General features: G+C 44.8%; 1 pseudogene; it reads left to right on the top strand.

Annotated features, from left to right (window-relative positions):
- Nucleotides 1–1,374: 1,374 nt before the first annotated feature.
- LOC125534530 lies at nt 1,375–4,245 on the top strand (annotated as a pseudogene).
- Nucleotides 4,246–20,074: the final 15,829 nt, after the last annotated feature.

Genomic DNA, 20,074 nt, shown 5'->3' with positions numbered 1-20,074 from the left:
AACATCAATACCACAATATAATCACCAACATATCAAGGAACACATCTATGTCATGCCTCCAATGTCAACACAAAGAAATCGTACCAAACTTGAGCAATAGGCACCAATAGTAGGCAAGCACTTTAGCAGCAACCAATATGACAAGAGAAACACCAAATCAAGGGGGGACATAAGGATTTACGTGGGAACCCCTTACGGGGAAAAACCACGGGCGGCAGCGAGCAATCTTCACTATAGAGCTGAATCTGGTACGAGGTGGAAGCCAACAAGGAGGGGAGGTTCCAAATCCCCAATTTTAGCAGTCAGATTTTGTCTGGATTTGTAAATCAAATTGCCTCATTTCTCTCCCTAACCCTGAAGCTCACACAAGAACATCAAAGCTCAATTCTCTGTCTATTCTCGAGCTAGGTGAACGGGCCTAAATAAATAGCTTTCCAGGGAGCCCCCTCAGCTTGGTGACAATGTCAAACAACCCCTATTTCAACCTGCAACATGCCTATTGTGCTGTTTTGCAAGTTTCAATGGCCAAAACGGCTTCCAAATGGTGAAATAAGAGCTACACATTACCACATACATGAAGTTATCATGAATGATTATTCCCTTGATGAAAGCACTTTGAACGTTGGGCGCAAGCGCGAGTCCATATGGGGGTCAAGCCGGATGGGCAGAATCTTCGCAAGAATTTTTGCAATCACATGGATGAGACTAATTGGCCTATAGTGGGAGATCCCTTCCGCCCTCTCTTTCTTGGGCAATGGCACAACATATACGGAGTTTAGCCAATGAAGGTTTGCCACATGTAAGGAGTGGAAGAGGTGTATAACCCGCAAAATGTCATCTTTGACGATGTCCCGACACATACATCAGGTCTTCACATGCCTCATGTCTACCATCATTCGTCAGCCAAGTATAACAGCATGCTTACTGCACAATGTTATGAACTTGTGATGGCATGATTAAGCATGATATAAGAAGAAGCCTTGTGAGTATCTGCATCACTAGACCCACCACTGATTTTAATAGCTCTGCCTCTGCTGTCAACATCTAGATCCAGAATCGTACGCAGGTTATATGTGATGTGACGCTTCCTGCACCAAAGCTTCACGATAACGCTAGACCATGGCCATGCAGCTATTGGAGGGGCCGGCGACGAGATGATGGAATGCATTCGTGAATGAACGTAGATATGGATGGAGACAAGTGCCGTACCTGCCCCTCGAGGAGAAAATTATTCTCGTGAATGCACCCATCGCGTGCCGGCTCAGCCAACAAGACGGACGGTTCATTATTACACGTCCGGAACTTGGCGTGCCACCAGTCCTAGCGTACTATAAATTGGGCGACTCCGAGGTGTAGAGTAGAGGCACTAGAACCACGAACCCGCCCTCGTCCTCCCCACCGTGGGTGGCCATGGCCAGAGCCAGACTCCCTCTTGCCGCTTGCGTCGTCGCGTTCCACCTCTGCCTTCTCCTCTGTCCGACCTCCTCTCTCCGCCGGCTCCCCGAAGCAGAGAGCGTGGCGGCCCGCCATGGCGGGAGCAGCAGGACGGCCTACCACTTCCAGCCAGCCAAGCCCTGGCAGAACGGTACGTAGGAACATTTAGCTGGTCGCTTTTGATGAATGACTTTATCTAGCTAATCTGATCCTTTGTGTTGCTCCATGTCGCCGTATGCTTCGTCGCCTTCCACCTCTGCCATGTCCTCTCTCCGGCTCCCCGAAGCAGAGAGCGTGGCAGTCCGCCATGGCGGGAGCAGTAGGACAGGCTACCATTTCCAGCCCGCCAAGAACTGGCAGAACGGTACGTAACAACTCAATTTAGCTGGTTGCTTTTGACGAATGAGTTCAGCTAGCTTATCTGATCCTTTGTGTGTGTTGTACATGTCCGGCCAATTGCTGCTTGGGCTGATGGGGCGGAGCATGCAGATCCGAATGGTACGTACGCCCTGTTCTCCAAGTTCTATATTATTGCTCTTTTTGTCCGATGAGTAAAGTGTGCTCGCTTGCTACTCCATCCGTTTCTAAATATAAGCCTTTTTAGTGATTCCAACACGAAGAAAAATGAGTAAATCTACACTCTAGAATGCGTCTATATACATCCATATGTAATCTATACTAATTTTTTTTAAAAGGTCTTATATTTAGAAATGGAGCAAGTAGTTGCTAGATTACGGTTATATTCTCAACAGCCATATGACAACAATTTTTTATGTAATAATTATATTACGTAATATGAAATTCTGTATATATTTTTTCAGTAATTTAGTATTTATCAATACACTCCAATTAATTTTGTCTCCAACTCCTAATCACACGCATGCACACAAACAGAAAGTATGCACTCACACGCCACATCTCTCCCTGGACCATGCGTGAGCTGCATGTAAACATCGATCAATGATCGCTAAATACCTTGAGTTGTCGCTCGTTCTGTTGCAAGAGGAGAAAGATTCGTGCATATGCAAACAAGCCAATCCGCATAGGACAGCACTGATGTGTACAGTAGCAAACTACTTTCACAATTGGAGTTAACTGTAGCTAGTAGCCTAGTGCTTGATTTGATTAGTTCATGTGGCTTATTTGGAATCGGATGCGGACGTTGCATGTCGGCTTGCCTAGTGTTGCACGCTGCTTTTGCTTTCACGCATGCGTAACTCTCCGTTCTTCAACAATCAACATTGTTGGTGCCCATCCATGCACCACTTTCTTCAGTATAGCTCAACCCCTTGCGGCAACGGCCTTTGCACTTTTGGTTTCTGCTAATAGCTCTAGTGGAGTAGCTAATAAGCCAACGAAAAGAAACTATAAATGTTCTCGCAAAGAAAAACTATAAATGATCCATTGGGTCAGTAGGATGCTTATTTTCGAAAACAAGCTGAATTCCATGTTTCTTTCTATCCATGCATGAGAACTATACATGTAAACTTAATATAGAAGAAGATAAAGTACATGGTCAAGAAAAGAAAAACAGCCTGCAGCAACCAATTTAGCTTTCGTCCTCGAAACTGCACTGCACCTACGGGCTAACACATGGACACGTGGTTTCATGTTCTTTGAAAGAGCCGTACACAATGACACAATGCTATAGAAATTTCTCTAATCATTTTCGTTGCATGTACCTACAGGGCCGATGTACCACAACGGAGTGTACCATCTCTTCTACCAGTACAACCCGCTGGGTGCGACATGAAGGGCAACCTCTCTTGGGGGCATTCGGTCTCCCAGGACCTCGTGAACTGAGCCGCCCTCGACACTGCGATTGACCCTACCGCCCCCTTTGACGCCAATGGTTGTTGGTCAGGCTCGGCCACAATCCTCCCCGGGGGCGTCCCAGCCATGCTCTACACCGGCGGTGACGCCGACCGCGTGCAGGTGCAGAACATCGCCTTCGCCAAGAACCCCGCCGACCCGCTGCTCCGCGAGTGGGTGAAGCCCGCCTACAACCCTGTCATCCCGCACCCGGCTGACGTCCTCTTCAACCAGTTCCGCGACCCTAGCACCGCATGGGTAGGCAGCGATGGCATGTGGCGCATCCTTGTCGCGGCCCAGGTCGGCAGCAACAACACGGGCATTGCCTCCACGCTCGTCTACCGGAGCAAGGACTTCCGGCATTGGGAGCGGAACGCCTCACCATTGTACACATCGCGCGCCGCCGGCATGGTCGAGTGCCCAGACCTGTTTCCGGTGGCGGAGCCCGGCATGGAGGAGGGACGCCTCCACTACGCGGCCGGTACGGCGAGCGGTGCCGTGAGGCACGTGCTGAAGCTGAGCGTGATGAACACGACCGAGGACTACTAAGCGGTTGGGCGGTACGACAACGTGGCAGACACCTTCACGCCGGAGGTGGACGGCGAGCGCATCATCGAGGACTGCCGGACGTGGCGCCGCTTCGACTACGGCCACGTGTACGCATCCAAGTCCTTCTTCGACGTGCGCAAGAACCGACGTGTGCTGTGGGCGTGGGTGAACAAGTCCGGCAGCGAGGACGACGACATCGCCAGAGGCTGGTCCGGCCTTCAGGTGCAATCGATTTCCGATCAACTAACTGATCATGCTCATTATCTACTTGAGACTTTTTATTATGATGCATACATTCTGTGGTAAGTACACCCTTTATAAATTAATATAAGAGCGCTTAGGGCACTATTTTAGTGATCTAAATGCTTTTATATTAGTCTACGGAGGAGGGAGTAATTAAGTTGGCCCAGGGTTAGTAAAGGTCCGTCCAAAAAAAAGGGGGTTAGTAGAGGTCCACTTATAATTTAGCTTGGAAAAAATTAGTAATTTCATATTATTAGGGGGGGTGGGTGGGGGGATTCGGCGTATTTTAGTCCTATATATAATGAATAAAATTATAATATAAAAACCTAAATAAATGTTTTTTAACCTGTTTTTATGGCTTCCGAGCACACACCCGCGTGAGCCATGGGTAGGATTTTAATCATGCGATGTCAGCAGTGGCGGAGCGCTCCGGTGGGCGAGGTATGGCACCTGCCATACCTTGATTATTGGCAAAAAAAAATTTATACATATGTATCTTTCACTCGGCCCAGTTCTGCCTCGACCACAGCCAGGCCCAGGCAGAGCCAGCGGTGGCCTCGAGCGCCCTCTGCCCACAAGTCCACGACCCCACGTCCCACCCACCTAAAAAAAGAAAACGAACGACCAGGGCACGCTCCTTCCCTGCCCGAGACCCAAACCTAGCTAGCGCCTAGCGCGGCGGCGGCGGCGGCGGCTTACCTGGCGGGCGCGAGGTCGCGAGGACCAGGGCACCAGGCGGGCGCGGGCGGCGGAAGGCTGGGGGCTTGGAGCCTCGGAGGGTGGCGGCTCCAGCGGCGCAGCAAGCGACGGCTCTGGCGACGGCTTCACCAGCAGCTCCGGCGGCCACTCCAGTGGCGCGGCGGCTTCAACGGCGGCTCCAGCAGGCGACGGCCACAGTCGGGGTTTGGGATTCAGGTGAGACCAACTGACCAAACTCTGAACTTTGATGGGCAGTAGCGTTTTTTGTTCTGTCAAAGTGTCAATTCTTCATGGACAGAAAGGCAGTGACTAATAAGATGCCCAACCGGCTCAGTTTTGTCTAGATTGCTAGAAGATGGAAGGAAAGGGAAAGGGACTAGTAAATCCAAAGAAAAGAGGAAGAGGTAATTTCTCATTTTTCTGAAAAATTTTGTAGCAATTTTGAACAGCCTTAAATTCAACATATTTTAGTGATATATTAATCTTCTCATGGCAGATTTGAAAAAGTATTTTGAGTGCTTGTAGTGGCAGCAACTCACAACAATCTCCAAGCACCCGCGAAAGTGTCAATATTCAGCAAATGGTCAATCATCAGATCAAGTGACTTCCATGGAAGACAAGAGCATGAAAATTTTGATGCCAACCGAACAAGGGAAGAACAAACTGCAGATTCGGTCGAAGCTATAGTAGAAGAGAATGTTGAAGTTCACGGGGTTGAAGGTATAACTATTTTTAGTGAAGATTACATAAATGGTGATCCAGGCCTTCGCATTCCACTTGATAGTTTTGCCCCCAACATAAATTCGTTTTGGGGTTATGCATTAAAGACAGCTGCATTCACGTTAAAAGGGCACCATCAAAATCCGTTGAGACGACGCCTTATGGACTGTGGTTTGGCAAGAAACAAAAGTTGTCGTTTCTGAAAGTTTGGGGCTGCGATGCTTATGTGAAAAAGCTTCAACCTGATAAGCTCGAACCCAAATCGGAGAAATGTGTCTTCATAGGATATCCAAAGGAAACTATTGGATACACCTTCTATCACAGATCCGAAGGCAAGACTTTTGTTGCTAAATTCGGAAACTTTCTGGAGAAGGAGTTTCTCTCGAAAGAAGTGAGTGGGAGGAAAGTAGAACTTGATGAGGTAACTGTACCTGCTCCCTTATTAGAAAGTAGTTCATCACAGAAATCTGTTACTATGACTACTACACCAATTAGTGAGGAAGCTAATGATGATGATCATGTAACTGCAGATCAAGTTACTACCGAATCTCGTAGGTAAACCAGAGTGAGATCCGCACCAGAGTGGTACGGTAATCCAGTTCTGAAAGTCATGCTATTAGATCATGATGAACCTACAAACTATGAAGAAGTGATGGTGAGCCCAGATTTCGCAAAATGGCTTGAAGCAATGAAATCTGAGATGGGATCCACGTATGAGAACAAAGTATGGACTTTGGTTGACTTGCCCGTTGATCGGCAAGCAATTGAGAATAAATGGATCTTCAAGAGGAAGACGGATGCTGATAGTAGTATTACTATCTACAAAGCTAGAATTGTCGCAAAAGGTTTTCGACAAGTTCAAGGTGTTGACTATGATGAGAGTTTCTCACTCGTATCTATGCTTGAGTCTGTCCGAATCATGTTAGTAATTGCCGCATTTTATGAAATCTGGCAAATGGATAAACAAAACTGCATTCCTTAATGGATTTATTAAAGAAGAGTTGTATATGATGCAACCAGAAGGTTTTGTCAATCCAAAAGGTGCTAACAAAATGTGCAAACTCCAGCGATCCATCTGTGGACTGGTGCAAGCATTTCAGAGTTGGAATATACACTTTGATGAGTTGATCAAAGCATATAGTTTTATGCAGACTTGCGGTGAAGCCTGTATTTACGAGAAAGTGAGTGGGAGCACTACAGCATTTCTGATAAGTATATGTGAATGACATATTGTTGATCGGAAATAATGTAGAATTATTCTGTAAAGCATAAAGGAGTGTTTGAAAGGATTTTTTTCAAAGAAAGACTTCGGTGAAGCTACTTACATATTGAGCTTCAAGATCTATAGAGATAGATCAAGACGCTTGATAAGTTTTTTTCAATAAGTACATACCTTGACAAAATTTTGAAATAGTTCAAAATGGAGCAGTCAAAGAAAGAGTTCTTGCATGTATTACAAGGTGTGAAGTTGAGTAAGACTCAAAACCCGACCACGGCAGAACATAGAAAGAAAATGAAAGTCATTCCCTATGCCTTGGCCATAGGTTCTATAAAGTATGTCATGCTGTATACCAGATCTATTGTATACCCTGCGCTGATTGGCATGGGAGTACAATAGTGATCTAGGAGTAGATCACTGGACAGCGGTCAAAATTACCCTTAGTGGAATAAGGATATGTTTCTCGATTATGGAGGTGACAAAAAGGTTCGCCATAAAGGGTTACGTCGATGCAAGTTTTGACACTGATCTGGATGACTCTAAGTCTCGATCTAGATACATATTGAAAGTGGGAGCAATTAGCTAGAGTAGTTCCGTGCAGAGCATTGTAGACATAGAAAATTGCAAAATACATAACGGATCTGAATGTGAAAGACCGTTAACTAAGATTCTCTCACAAGCAAAACATGATCACACCTTAGTACTCTTTGGGTGTTAATCACATAGCGATGTGAACTAGATTACCGAATCTAGTAAACCCTTTGGGTGTTGGTCACATGACGATGTGAACTATGGGTGTTAATCACATGATGTTGTGAAATATCGATGTTAATCACATGGTGATGTGATCTAGATTATTGACTCTAGTGCAAGTGGGAGACTGAAGGAAATATGCCCTAGAGGCAATAATAAAGTTATTATTTATTTCCTTATATCATGATAAATGTTTATTATTCATGCTAGAATTGTATTAACCGGAAACATAATACATGTGTGAATACATAGACAAACATAGTGTCACTAGTATGCCTCTACTTGACTAGCTCGTTAATCAAAGATGGTTATGTTTCCTAACCATGGACAAAAGAGTTGTTATTTGATTAACGAGATCACATCATTAGATGAATGATCTGATTGACATGACCCATTCCATTAGCTTAGCACCCGATCGTTTAGTATGTTGCTATTGCTTTCTTCATGACTTATACATGTTCCTATGACTATGAGATTATGCAACTCCCGTTTGCCGGAGGAACACTTTGGGTGCTACCAAACGTCACAACGTAAATGGGTGATTATAAAGGAGCATTACAGGTGTCTCCAAAGGTAGATGTTGGGTTGGCGTATTTCGAGATTAGGATTTGTCACTCCGATTGTCGGAGAGGTATCTCCGGGCCCTCTCGGTAATGCACATCACATAAGCCTTGCAAGCATTGCAACTAATAAGTTAGTTGTGAGATGATGTATTACGGAACGGGTAAAGAGACTTGCCGGTAACGAGATTGAACTAGGTATTGGATACCGACGATCGAATCTCGGGCAAGTAACATACCGATGACAAAGGGAACAACGTATGATTGTTATGCGGTCTGACCGATAAAGATCTTCGTAGAATATGTAGGAGCCAATATGGGCATCCAGGTCCCGCTATTGGTTATTGACCGGAGACGTGTCTCGGTCATGTCTACATTGTTCTCGAACCGTAGGGTCCGCACGCTTAACGTTATGATGACAGTTATTATGAGTTTATGCATTTTGATGTACCGTAGTTAGTTCTGAGTCCCGGATGTGATCACGGACATGACGAGGAGTCTCGAAATGGTCGAGACATAAAGATTGATATATTGGACGGCTATATTCGGACACCGGAAGTGTTCCGGGTGATTTCGGAGAAAACCGGAGTGCCGGAGGGGTTACCGGAACCCCCCGGGGAAGTAATGGGCCTTATTGGGCCTGAGGGGAGAGAGAGGGCAGCAGCCCAAGAGGTGGCACGCCCCCCCTCAAGGGAGTCCGAATTGGACTAGGAGGGGAGGGCGCGGCCCCCCCTTTTCCCTCTCCCTCTCCCTCTCTTTCCTCCCCCCCCAAGTCTCCTAGTTGGACTAGGAAAGGGGAGTCCTACTCCCACTAGGAGGAGGACTCCCCCTCCCTTGGCGCGCCCCATAGGCCGGCCGGCCTCCCCCTTGCTCCTTTATATACGGGGGCAGGGGGGCACCCTAGAACACACAAGTTGATCTTCGTGATCATCCCTTAGCCGTGTGCGTTGCCCCCCTCCACCATATTCCACCTCGATCATATCGTTGTAGTGCTTAGGCGAAGCCCTGTGTCGGTAGAACATCATCATCGTCATCACGCCATCGTGCTGACGGAACTCATCCCCAAAGCTTTGCTGGATCGGAGCCCGGGGAGCGTCATCGAGCTGTACGTGTGCTAAGAACTCGGAGGTGCCGGAGTAACGGTGCTTGGATCGGTTGGATCGAGAAGACGTACGACTACTTCCTCTACGTTGCGTCATCGCTTCTGTTGCGGTCTACGAGGGTACGTAGACAACACTCTCCCCTCTCGTTGCTATACATCACCATGATCTTGCGTGTGCGTAGGAAAATTTTGAAATTACTACGTTCCCTAACAGTTAGTGTATTGACTCTTTGATTCGCATCAAAAAAAATCTTAGTGAGACTTCGCCACACCTTAATTTTTTTCCGTGGTCCGTCTCTGGATGTCAGTAACGTGTCGGCTGGTGGACCGAAACAAAACGAATCCAGCCGAGCCACCCATCTCTCTACCGGACCTGCACCATCTCATCTCCCGTGCGTACCTTTCTCCACACTCCGGCCACCTCCCTACAATCCCAGGCGAACTCCCTCCGCCGCCGCCGACCAGCATCGGCCGGCCACCTCACCGCACTGCCTCCACCACCCACCCCCCGGTATAGCACCGCCCCGGGCCAGATCTGGCGAGATCTGGGTCAAGACAAGAGAAGTTCTGGAGCAGCTCTGAAGATACCTCATTAAAACGATGATCAAACTCTGTGGTGATGGAGTCTATGGCAGCACAGAATGTGTCCACACGAAAAAAATGATCAGCTGTGATATTGTTTCGTCCACCTTTTCTTGATTTTCCCCACTTTGTAAACATGTCATCCATATTTGGTATTGGAATGTCGTTTTTGGTGCAAAAGGCTTTGACATCTTCCAAGAGTGGCTCCCAACCATCATTTCTCCAGTTGATCAAACGTGTTCTCACATCTGTAACCAATGACATTGCCTGAAATGAGACAATTACAATTTTAGATGCATGTATGTTTACATGAACAAAATATATCAAGCAGAGTAGATACATATAACATGATCGATCACATACGTGAACAACATTTTGATCCTTCTTTTGCAATAGAAGAGACAAAATCATTTGTCATACGAAGGATCTTTAGCATCATCTTCAGGATGAACACAAAGCTAAAAGTCTCCATTTGATGAACCAAACCTCCTGCTCTACATGGAACACGCACATCATCCTCAACAATGCCCAAAACTTCTATGACTGCATCCCACATTGATTCAATGCGAGATAAGGTTGTGTAATGAGAGCCCCATCTTGTATCTCCAGGTCTGACCAAGGATGTTTCTTGATTTTTCCCTTTTCCTGTGGGCATCTCACCTCCCCTAATCTTATCCAAAAGAACTTGTTTTTGCTTGTCAAGCAATTTATCCTTCCTCTTGCAAGATGACGTACTGAGATTAGATATCATGGTCACATATTCAAAAAATCCTCAACACCCTTGCAGCATCTCGAAACAGCAACAACTACCAACTGCAGTTGGTGGGTAAAGCAATGGATATAGAAAGCATATGGGTTCTCATCTCGAATTAACTTCTGAAGGCCATTGAATTCTCCTCTCATATTAGATGCCCCATCATACCCTTGCCCTCATAGTCGCGCAACAACCAGACCGTGTTTAGCAAAAACCTCCAACAATGCCTTCTTTAAAGAAGCAGATGTTGTGTCCGGGACATGCTTAATACCTAAAAATCGTTCAATAGTCTCTCCTTGTTTGATCAAGTACCTACAAAATGTCATATAATTAGTTGACCACTCCACATAGAACAAAATGATCAAAAAGCACATAGACACTTCAAAAGCTTAAACACGTACCTAATAACCATGGCCATTTGTTCTTTCACCGATATATCATGACACTCATCAATAAGGACAGAGAAAAGACAATCACCCATCTCTTCTTTGATTGCTTTGGTGACCGCATTTGCATAATGGGAAATAAGTATTTTTTGAATTTTTCCGGAAGTCATTTGGGCATTCTTAGCGCATAGCTCATCAAATGCAACCTTCACTTCTGGAATTCTTTCTTTCACCCAATCAAGTAGCTCCAAAAAATTCCCCTTGTTCAAAGAAGAACTGGATTCATCGTGTCCACGAAATGGTTCACCTTGCAATGCTAGATAACTTACAATGGCCAAAGATGTATCCACACGAGTTTCATACTTGACTAGTGAACCTTTGCTGTAAGTTGTAACTTTACTTTTCACACTTGCCCTTTGATTTTTAAAATCATCACATGCTGTTTTTGAAATATTGTGGATGCTACATGGCCCACCAACATGTTTACGGAATGCTACAACCGCATTTTTCCAACAGTCAAAACCCAATTTGGAGAAAACATCATGCCCAAATTTATCATCCATTCGGTCATGCTTAAAAAGATAACAATAGAAGCAATATGCCTTACGCTTATCCACACTATATTCCAACCACTCAAAATCCTTATACCATTGTGGCCGGAAGCATCTTCCATCCCTATTTGGGGGGAAAGTGCAACTAGTTGGTTGAGTTGCACCTATTTGGATATAAGCAAATCTAACATCATCTCTAATGTTGGGGGCAAAACTATCAAGTGGAATGCGAAGGCCTGGATCACCATTTATGTAATCTTCACTAAAAATAGTTATACCTTCAACCCCGTGAACTTCAACATTCTCTTCTACTATAGCTTCGACCGAATCTGCAGTTTGTTCTTCCACTTGTTCGGTTGGCATCAAATTTTCATGCTCTTGTTCCATGGAAGTCACTTGATCTTGATGATTGACATTTGCTGAAATATTGACACTTTCTCGGGTGCTTGGATTTGTTTGTGAGTTGCTGCCACTACCAAGCACTTCAAAATACTTTTTCAAATCTGCAATGAGAAGATTAATATATCACTAAAATATGGTTGAATTTAAGGCTGTTCAAAATTGCTACAAAATTTTCAGAAAAATGAGAAATTACCTCTTCCTCTTTCCTTTGGATTTACTAGTCCCTTTCCCTTTCCTTCCATCTTCTAGCAATCTAGACAAAACTGAGCCGGTTGGGCATCTTATTAGTCACTGCCTTTCTGTCCATGAAGAATTGACACTTTGACAGAAGAAAAAACGCTACTGCCCATCAAAGTTCAGAGTTTGGTCAGTTGGTCTCACCTGAATCCCAAACCCCGACTGTGGCTGTCGCCTGCTGGAGCCGCCGTTGAAGCCGCCGCGCCACTGGAGTGGCCGCCGGAGCTGCTGGTGAAGCCGTCGCCAGAGCCGTCGCTTGCTGCTGTCGTCGCTCGCTGCGCCACTGGAGACGCCACCCTCCAAGTCTCCAAGCCCCCAGCCTTCCGCCGCCCGCGCCCGCCTGGTGCCCTGGTCCTCGCGACCTCGCGCCCGCCAGGTAAGCCGCCGCTGCCGCCGCGCTAGGCACTAGCTAGGTTTGGGTCTCGGGCAGGGAAGGAGCGTGCCCTGGTTGTTCGTTTTCTTTTTTTTAGGTGGGTGGAACGTGGGGTCGTGGACTTGTGGGCAGAGGGCGCTCGAGGCCACCGCTGGCTCTGCCTGGGCTGGCTGTGGTTGAGGCAGAACTGGGCCAAGTGAAAGATACATATGTATAAATTTTTTTTGCCAATAATTAAGGTATGGCAGGTGCCATACCTCGCCCACCGGAGCGCTCCGCCACTGTCGTGACTGCTTTATCCTTTGCCCTAGAGGTCTAAAATTCTGAACATTCACAACTGTTAGGGAGTGGCAACTACATTTCCCACGTGACTGCTTTATCCTTTGCCCCCGATGGATGAACGAAATGATTGTATACCCATGTGTGTTTGAGCTCACAATTATGTAAGCCATTTATTGGCAAACTTCGGTAATTGTCAAAAAGCACGACCTGCTAAACCTGGTATTTGAGCAATAATATAAATAATTTCCTGGCAAAAAAAAGGCCTCTTCTGCCAGCTAGAATAAGAGAAGTGCATATTTCAACCCCAAACTCTTACACTAGTCTAATTTACAACCCCGAACTTCAATACCATCTACATTACAACCCCCAACTCTAGAAACCGTTCAGAATTCAACACTTCTCTCCTTGTTGACCAGTTTTGACCTCTTGACTAGTGAACAGTAAATTTTAAAAAATCAAAAAATAATTTCGTTTTTTTTGCACAAGGTGAACTGTAAATTCAAAAAAAATAAAAGTCGAAAAAAATAAAAATTAAAAAAATAATTTTGATTTTTTCACCGGTTGAACAGTAAATTCAAAAATTTCAAAGAAAAATCTGAATATTTTTTGCATGGAAGATGTATCAATGCATGAGGTCCATGCCAATTTTTAATCCGTTTGGACATCTGAGTAACCCTCAGCCAAAAAAAAACAAAATCAGCCTGAACAGTGCACAAACAGTTAATTGTTCCACAGACTCCACATTTGTCTTTTTTTTTGAGAGCTACTCAAATGTCCAAACAAGCTAAAAAAATGTAAATTTTTAAAAAAAATACTGTTTACCAGTGTTTACCAGGTGAAACAAAATTAGTTGTTTTTTGAGTTTACGGTTCACCTAGTCAACAGGTCAAAACCGGTCAGCTTGCTCAAAACAGGTTAAGAGGTAGAGAAGGGTTGAATGCTGACCGATTTTGAGAGTTGGGGGTTGTAATTTAGACGATATTGAAGTTCGGGGTTGTAAATTAGACTAGGGCAATAGTTCGAGGTTGAAATATGTACTTCTCTCTTAAAGTTAAGAGAGGGCCTCTTTTCTTCTAAGGATTAATTAATCGGTGATTAAAGTTATTGTATCCAGAAAGATTTCCAGTGGCTTCTTCTTTTGACCGTAGTACTCTACTAGTCTTTTATTCTCTTCTGCTAGATCAATAAGTGAAGTATATAACAGAAGCAGAATAAAACCGATTTTCGATAACTCTCGCGCAACTGTGAGCTCAAGGAGATCCATTTGCAGAATCGTGGCTTCACTTGGAATAATGAGAGGGCGGACCCCGCAATGTGGACATTAAAAACTTTGCCCAACGGTAACAACAAAAAAGAGGAGCATCTACGATAACTTCATGTAAGTCACAAACTTTGCCTGACCCCTCCACAAAATAAAATGGCAACCATGCTATCGCAAGGCCTTTGATTTTGTTAGAGACGACTACATTTTCGATCTCGCACAAAGAAGGGGGGTTCCCGAGCCGGTTCGGAGGCTGGATCGCTGTCTTGCGATACATCTTCATCGCGGATCCTTCTCAAAAGTACATGGGCGAGGGTTGCAGCAAGGCGACCCACTCTCTCTGTCGCTTTTTGTCCTCATCATCACCCCTCCCCTCCCCCCCCATGCGAGAGATCCTCGATGTGGCTACTAAGCACAACCTCTTGCCACTACAAGAAATCTGTTAATACACTAGTAGAAAACAGGGCTATGGTCCAGGCCGGCTCAGCCCATTAGTCCCGGTTCAGTGTAGAACCGGGACCAATGTGGGCATTGGTCCCGGTTCGTGAGCCCAGGGGGCCGGCCGGGCCACGTGGGCCATTGGTCCCGGGTCGTCTGGACCTTTTGGTCCCGGTTGGTGGGACGAACCGGGACCAATGGGCCTCGCTCCTAGCCCACCACCATTGGTCCCGGTTGGTGGCTTGAACCGGGACCAACGGCTCCCCTTTAGTCCCGGTTCATGCCACCAACCGGGACCAATGAGGTGCCTATATATACCCCCTCGCGCAAGAGCAGAGCACAGTGCTCTGTTTTTTCTGGCCGAGGGGGAGAGGGCTTTGTGGTGCTCTAGCTTACCTCCTATGCACATGAGGTGTTCGATGAAATGCCCGAGCCACACTACTTAAGCTTTCTCCTCTCGAAGCTCGGCCTCCAAACTCCATTTTCCTCGAGATTTGTCTAGATTTAGCGGTCCGTCACGCCCCGTCCCCATCTTCACCGCCGTCGATCACCCGCGCCGATCTCATCACCGACACCACCGTGGTGAGCCTCTTGTTCTTATCTTCTTTCTGAAAGCAAAAATATTCTTACTTGTATGTTTAGATAGATACTTGTATCATTTTCTTACATTTATTATTGCATCTTATATAGTGCGATGGTTTTGGTATCCGCCCCCGTCGGCCCTCGTCCTGTCTATGATTCGGATTTGGTATGTATATTATCTTTATAACTATTGGTTCATTTATTGTTTATGAAAATTATGCCGACCAACGTGACATAGATTTTATTTATGTAGGATGTATGTGAATCGGAAATGCCAACCGACCATATTGTCGAGAGGTTAAATTTAGTTGAAGAAGAAAACAATTTGTTGAAGGAAAAAATAAAAAAAATTGAGGAGGAGAAGATGATATTGGAGTTGCATGTTGCGGATGTCGTCGATGATCACAAGATCAAGATGGATGCAATGCGCTTGAAGATTAGAAAGATTAGAAAATATGCCATTCATACCGAGGCTTGGTATCATTATGCCGTTGGATCAATTGTTACCTTGGTTGCGATTATGATCGCATTTGTTTTCGCATTGAAATGTTTTACATAGTTTCAATGTATGGTTTAATTAATTAGATGCTCTGGAGAGCTATATGTTGTTAGATGAGAACTATGTATGCACTTTGGTTTTAATGTGATGATGAACTTCTATTAATTTGGACACTTAATTATATATAATGCACGCAGATGAACCGGCAATGGATGTATGGTGACAGACACACCCGCGAGTACATTAAGGGCGTGCATGAGTTTCTCGATGCGGCTGAGGCAAACAAGCAGAATGGTTTTATGTGTTGTCCATGCACTGAATGTGGGAATACGAGGTCTTACTCTAACCGGAAAATCCTTCACTCCCACCTGCTTTACAAGGGTTTCATGCCACACTATAATGTTTGGACGAGGCACGGAGAAATAGGGGTTATGATGGAAGACGGCGAAGAAGAAGAGTACGATGACAACTATGTGCCCCCTGAATACGGTGATGCTGCAACGGGGGGAGCTGGTGAAGATCAAGAGGAACCAGACGATGTGCCCAATGATGCTGCCACGGGTGAAGCTGCTGAAGATCAAGAGGAACCAGACGATGTGCCCGATGATGATGATCTCCGCCGGGTCATTGTCGATGCAAGGACGCAATGCATTAGTCAAAAGGAGAAGCTGAAGTTCGATCGCATGTTAGAGGATCACAAAAAAGGGTTATACCCCAATTGCGAAGATGGCAACACAAAGCTCGGTACCGTACTGGAATTGCTGCAGTGGAAGGCAGAGAATGCTGTGGCTGACAAAGGATTTGAGAAGCTACTGAAAATATTGAAGAAGAAGCTTCCAAAGGATAACGAATTGCCCGATAGTACATACGCAGCAAAGAAGGTCGTATGCCCTCTAGGATTGGTGGTGGAGAAGATACATGCATGCCCTAATGACTGCATCCTCTACCGCGGTGCATACAAGGATCTGAACGCATGCCCGGTATGCGGTGCGTTGCGATATAAGATCAGACGAGATGACCCTGGTGATGTTGACGGCGAGCCCCTCAGGAAGAGGGTTCCTGCGAAGGTGATGTGGTATGCTCCTATAATACCACGGTTGAAATGTCTGTTCAGAAACGAAGAGCATGCCAAGTTGATGCGATGGCACAGTGAGAACCGAAAGAAAGATGGGAAGTTGAGAGCACCCGCTGACGGGTCACAGTGGAGAAAAATCAAGAGAAAGTACCGCGATGAGTTTGCAAAGGACCCAAGGAATGTATGTTTTGCTTTAAGCGCGGATGGCATTAATCCTTTCGGGGAGCAGAGCAGCAATCACAGCACCTGGCCCATGACTCTATGTATGTATAACCTTCCTCCTTGTATGTGCATGAAGCGGAAGTTCATTATGATGCCAGTTCTCATCCAAGGCCCTAAGCAACCCGGCAACGAAATTGATGTGTACCTAAGGCCATTAGTTGAAGAACTTTTACAGCTCTGGAATGGAAACGGTGTACGTACGTGGGATGAGCACAGACAGGAGGAATTTAACCTTAAGGCGTTGCTGTTCGTGACCATCAATGATTGGCCCGCTCTCAGTAACCTTTCAGGACAGACAAACAAAGGATACCACGCATGCACGCACTGTTTAGATGACACTGAAAGTATATACCTGGACAAATGCAGGAAGAATGTGTACCTGGGCCATCGTCGATTTCTTCCGACCAACCATCAATGTCGAAAAAAAGGCAAGCATTTCAAAGGCGAGGCAGATCACCGGAAGAAGCCCGCCATGCGCACCGGTGATCACATGCTTGCTATGGTCAATGATTTACACTACGTAATCTTTGGAAAGGGTCCCGGTGGACTAGCTGTTCCGAATGACGCTGAGGGACACGCACCCATGTGGAAGAAGAAATCTATATTTTGGGACCTACCCTACTGGAAAGACCTAGAGGTCCGCTCCTCAATCGACGTGATGCACGTGACGAAGAACCTTTGCGTGAACCTGCTGGGCTTCTTGGGCGTGTATGGGAAGACAAAAGATACACCTGAGGCACGAGAAGACCTGCAATGTTTGCACGAAAAAGACGGCATGCCTCCGAAGCAGTATAAAGGTCCTGCCAGCTACGCTCTTACGAAAGAAGAGAAAGAAATCTTCTTTGAATGCCTGCTCAGTACGAAGGTCATGACTGGCTTCTCATCGAATATAAAGAGAATAATAAATATGCCAGAGAAAAAGTTTCAGAACCTAAAGTCTCATGACTGCCACGTGATTATGACGCAACTGCTTCCGGTTGCATTGAGGGGGCTTCTACCGGAAAACGTCCGATTAGCCATTGTGAAGCTATGTGCATTCCTAAATGCAATCTCTCAGAAGGTGACCGATCCAGAAATCGTACCAAGGCTAAGGAGTGATGTGGCGCAATGTCTTGTCAGTTTCGAGCTGGTGTTCCCACCATCCTTCTTCAATATCATGACGCACGTCCTAGTTCATCTAGTCGACGAGATTGTCATCCTGGGGCCTGTATTTCTACACAATATGTTCCCCTTTGAGAGGTTCATGCGAGTCCTAAAGAAATATGTCCGTAACCGCGCTAGGCCAGAAGGAAGCATCTCCATGGGCCATCAAACAGAGGATGTTATCGGGTTTTGTGTTGACTTCATTCCTGGCCTTAACAAGATAGGTATCCCTAAATCGCGGTATGAGGGGACACTGACTGGAAAAGGCACTCTTGGAAGAGACTCAATAATATGCAGGGACGGATATTCTTGGTCTCAAGCACACTACACAGTTCTACAGAACTCTACCTTGGTGACCCCGTATGTCGATGAACACAAGAATAGTCTGCGCTCCAAACACCTGGAGCAGTGCGACGACTGGATTACATGTGAACACATCACGACTTTCAGCAGTTGGTTGGAAACACGTCTCATAGGTGACAACACTGTTTGTGATGAGTTGTACTTGTTGTCCAGGGGGCCATCTTTGACTGTATTGACTTACAAAGGATACGAGATAAATGGGAATACATTTTACACGATCGCCCAAGATCAAAAGAGCACCAACCAAAACAGCGGTGTCCGCTTTGATGCAGCAACCGAGAGCGGAAAGGACACATATTATGGTTACATAGTGGACATATGGGAACTTGACTACGGACCTGATTTTAAGGTCCCTTTGTTTAAGTGCAAATGGGTCAATCTGTTAGGCAGCGGGGTACAGGTAGACCCACAGTACGGAATGACAACAGTGGATCTGAAAAATCTTGGGTACACTGACGAACCATTCGTCCTAGCCAATGATGTGGCACAGGTTATCTATGTGAAGGACATGTCTACCAAACCGAGAAAAAGAAAAGATAAGGAAGCGAATACATCATACGATGAGCCAAAGCGCCACATAGTTCTTTTAGGAAAAAGGGACATCCTGGGAGTGGGCGGCAAGACAGACATGTCTGAAGATTATGAAAAGTTTCATGAAATTCCTCCCTTCAATGTCAAGGCTGACCCAAGCATCCTGATAAACAATGAAGATTATCCATGGTTACGGCGCAATAAGCAAATGACACAAGCGAAGAAAAAGTGAAGACTTTCTTCGGCAACTATTATGATGATACCATGCCAAATTTGTAACAGACGAACATGCTACCATTGTCCGTTTTGTACATGCACATGCTAGGTGGGTGAAATTATGATACCATCCCAACTTTCAACTTTTTCAGAGTTCATTTGAAATGCTTTCATGTCTTATGGTTCGAAACTTTGATACTTCGAAAGTGATTGTCCATTTTGTACACGAAGTGCATCAAGTTTTTGTCGTAACCCTCTCTACTTTTTGGAACATGCTATGTGGGTGAAATGATGATACCATGCCAACTTTCAACCTTTTCAGAGTTCATTTTGAAATGCTTTCCAATTTCAGAGTCATTTAGCTCAAAGAATGAATTAATAGCAAACAGAATGAACTACAAAACTTTTATGAAAATAAAAACAATCAATTAAAATATTATGTTATGATCAACTAAAATAAAACTATAATATTCTTCAATAGCAAAAAGAATAATAATTTTTGTGACCTAAAATCAAACTATAAGTATTTAATTGTAAGTATAAATAAAAAATAAATAGAAAAAAATCTATTTTTATAGTAAAGTTATTCATAAACTAGTGATTCACACAAATTTTTAACAATTCAAATTTAAACTATTCAAAATTTAAAACTAATGGCACTAACAGAAAGTCTATAATTTTTGTGACCTAAAAGCAAAAAGAAATCACTAAAAAACTGTAAGTATTTAGTTGTAAGTAGAAATAAAAAATAAATAGAAAAAGTTCTATTTTTATAGTAAAGTTATTCATAAACTAGTGATTCACACAAATTTTTAAAAATTCAAATTTAAACTATTCATAATTTAAAACTAATGGCACTAACAGAAAGTTTATAATTTTTGTGACCTAAAAGCAAAAAGAAATCACTAAAAAACTGTAAGTATTTAGTTTTAAGTAGAAATAAAAAAATAAAAAACCAAAAAATATAGAAATAAAAAAGAAAAAACCAAAAAAATGCCACCTACTGGGCCTCCACGGCCTGAATACGACTAGAAACCCTACATGGGCCAGGATTCAGGCCCGCAGAGGCCCAATAGGCCCACAGGT

This window comes from Triticum urartu, chromosome 2 (assembly GCF_003073215.2).
Source record: "Triticum urartu cultivar G1812 chromosome 2, Tu2.1, whole genome shotgun sequence".
NCBI classification, from domain to species: Eukaryota; Viridiplantae; Streptophyta; class Magnoliopsida; order Poales; family Poaceae; genus Triticum; species Triticum urartu.
The sequence above is the reverse complement of the archived record's forward strand: the minus strand, read 5'-3'. Positions and strand labels throughout refer to the sequence as shown.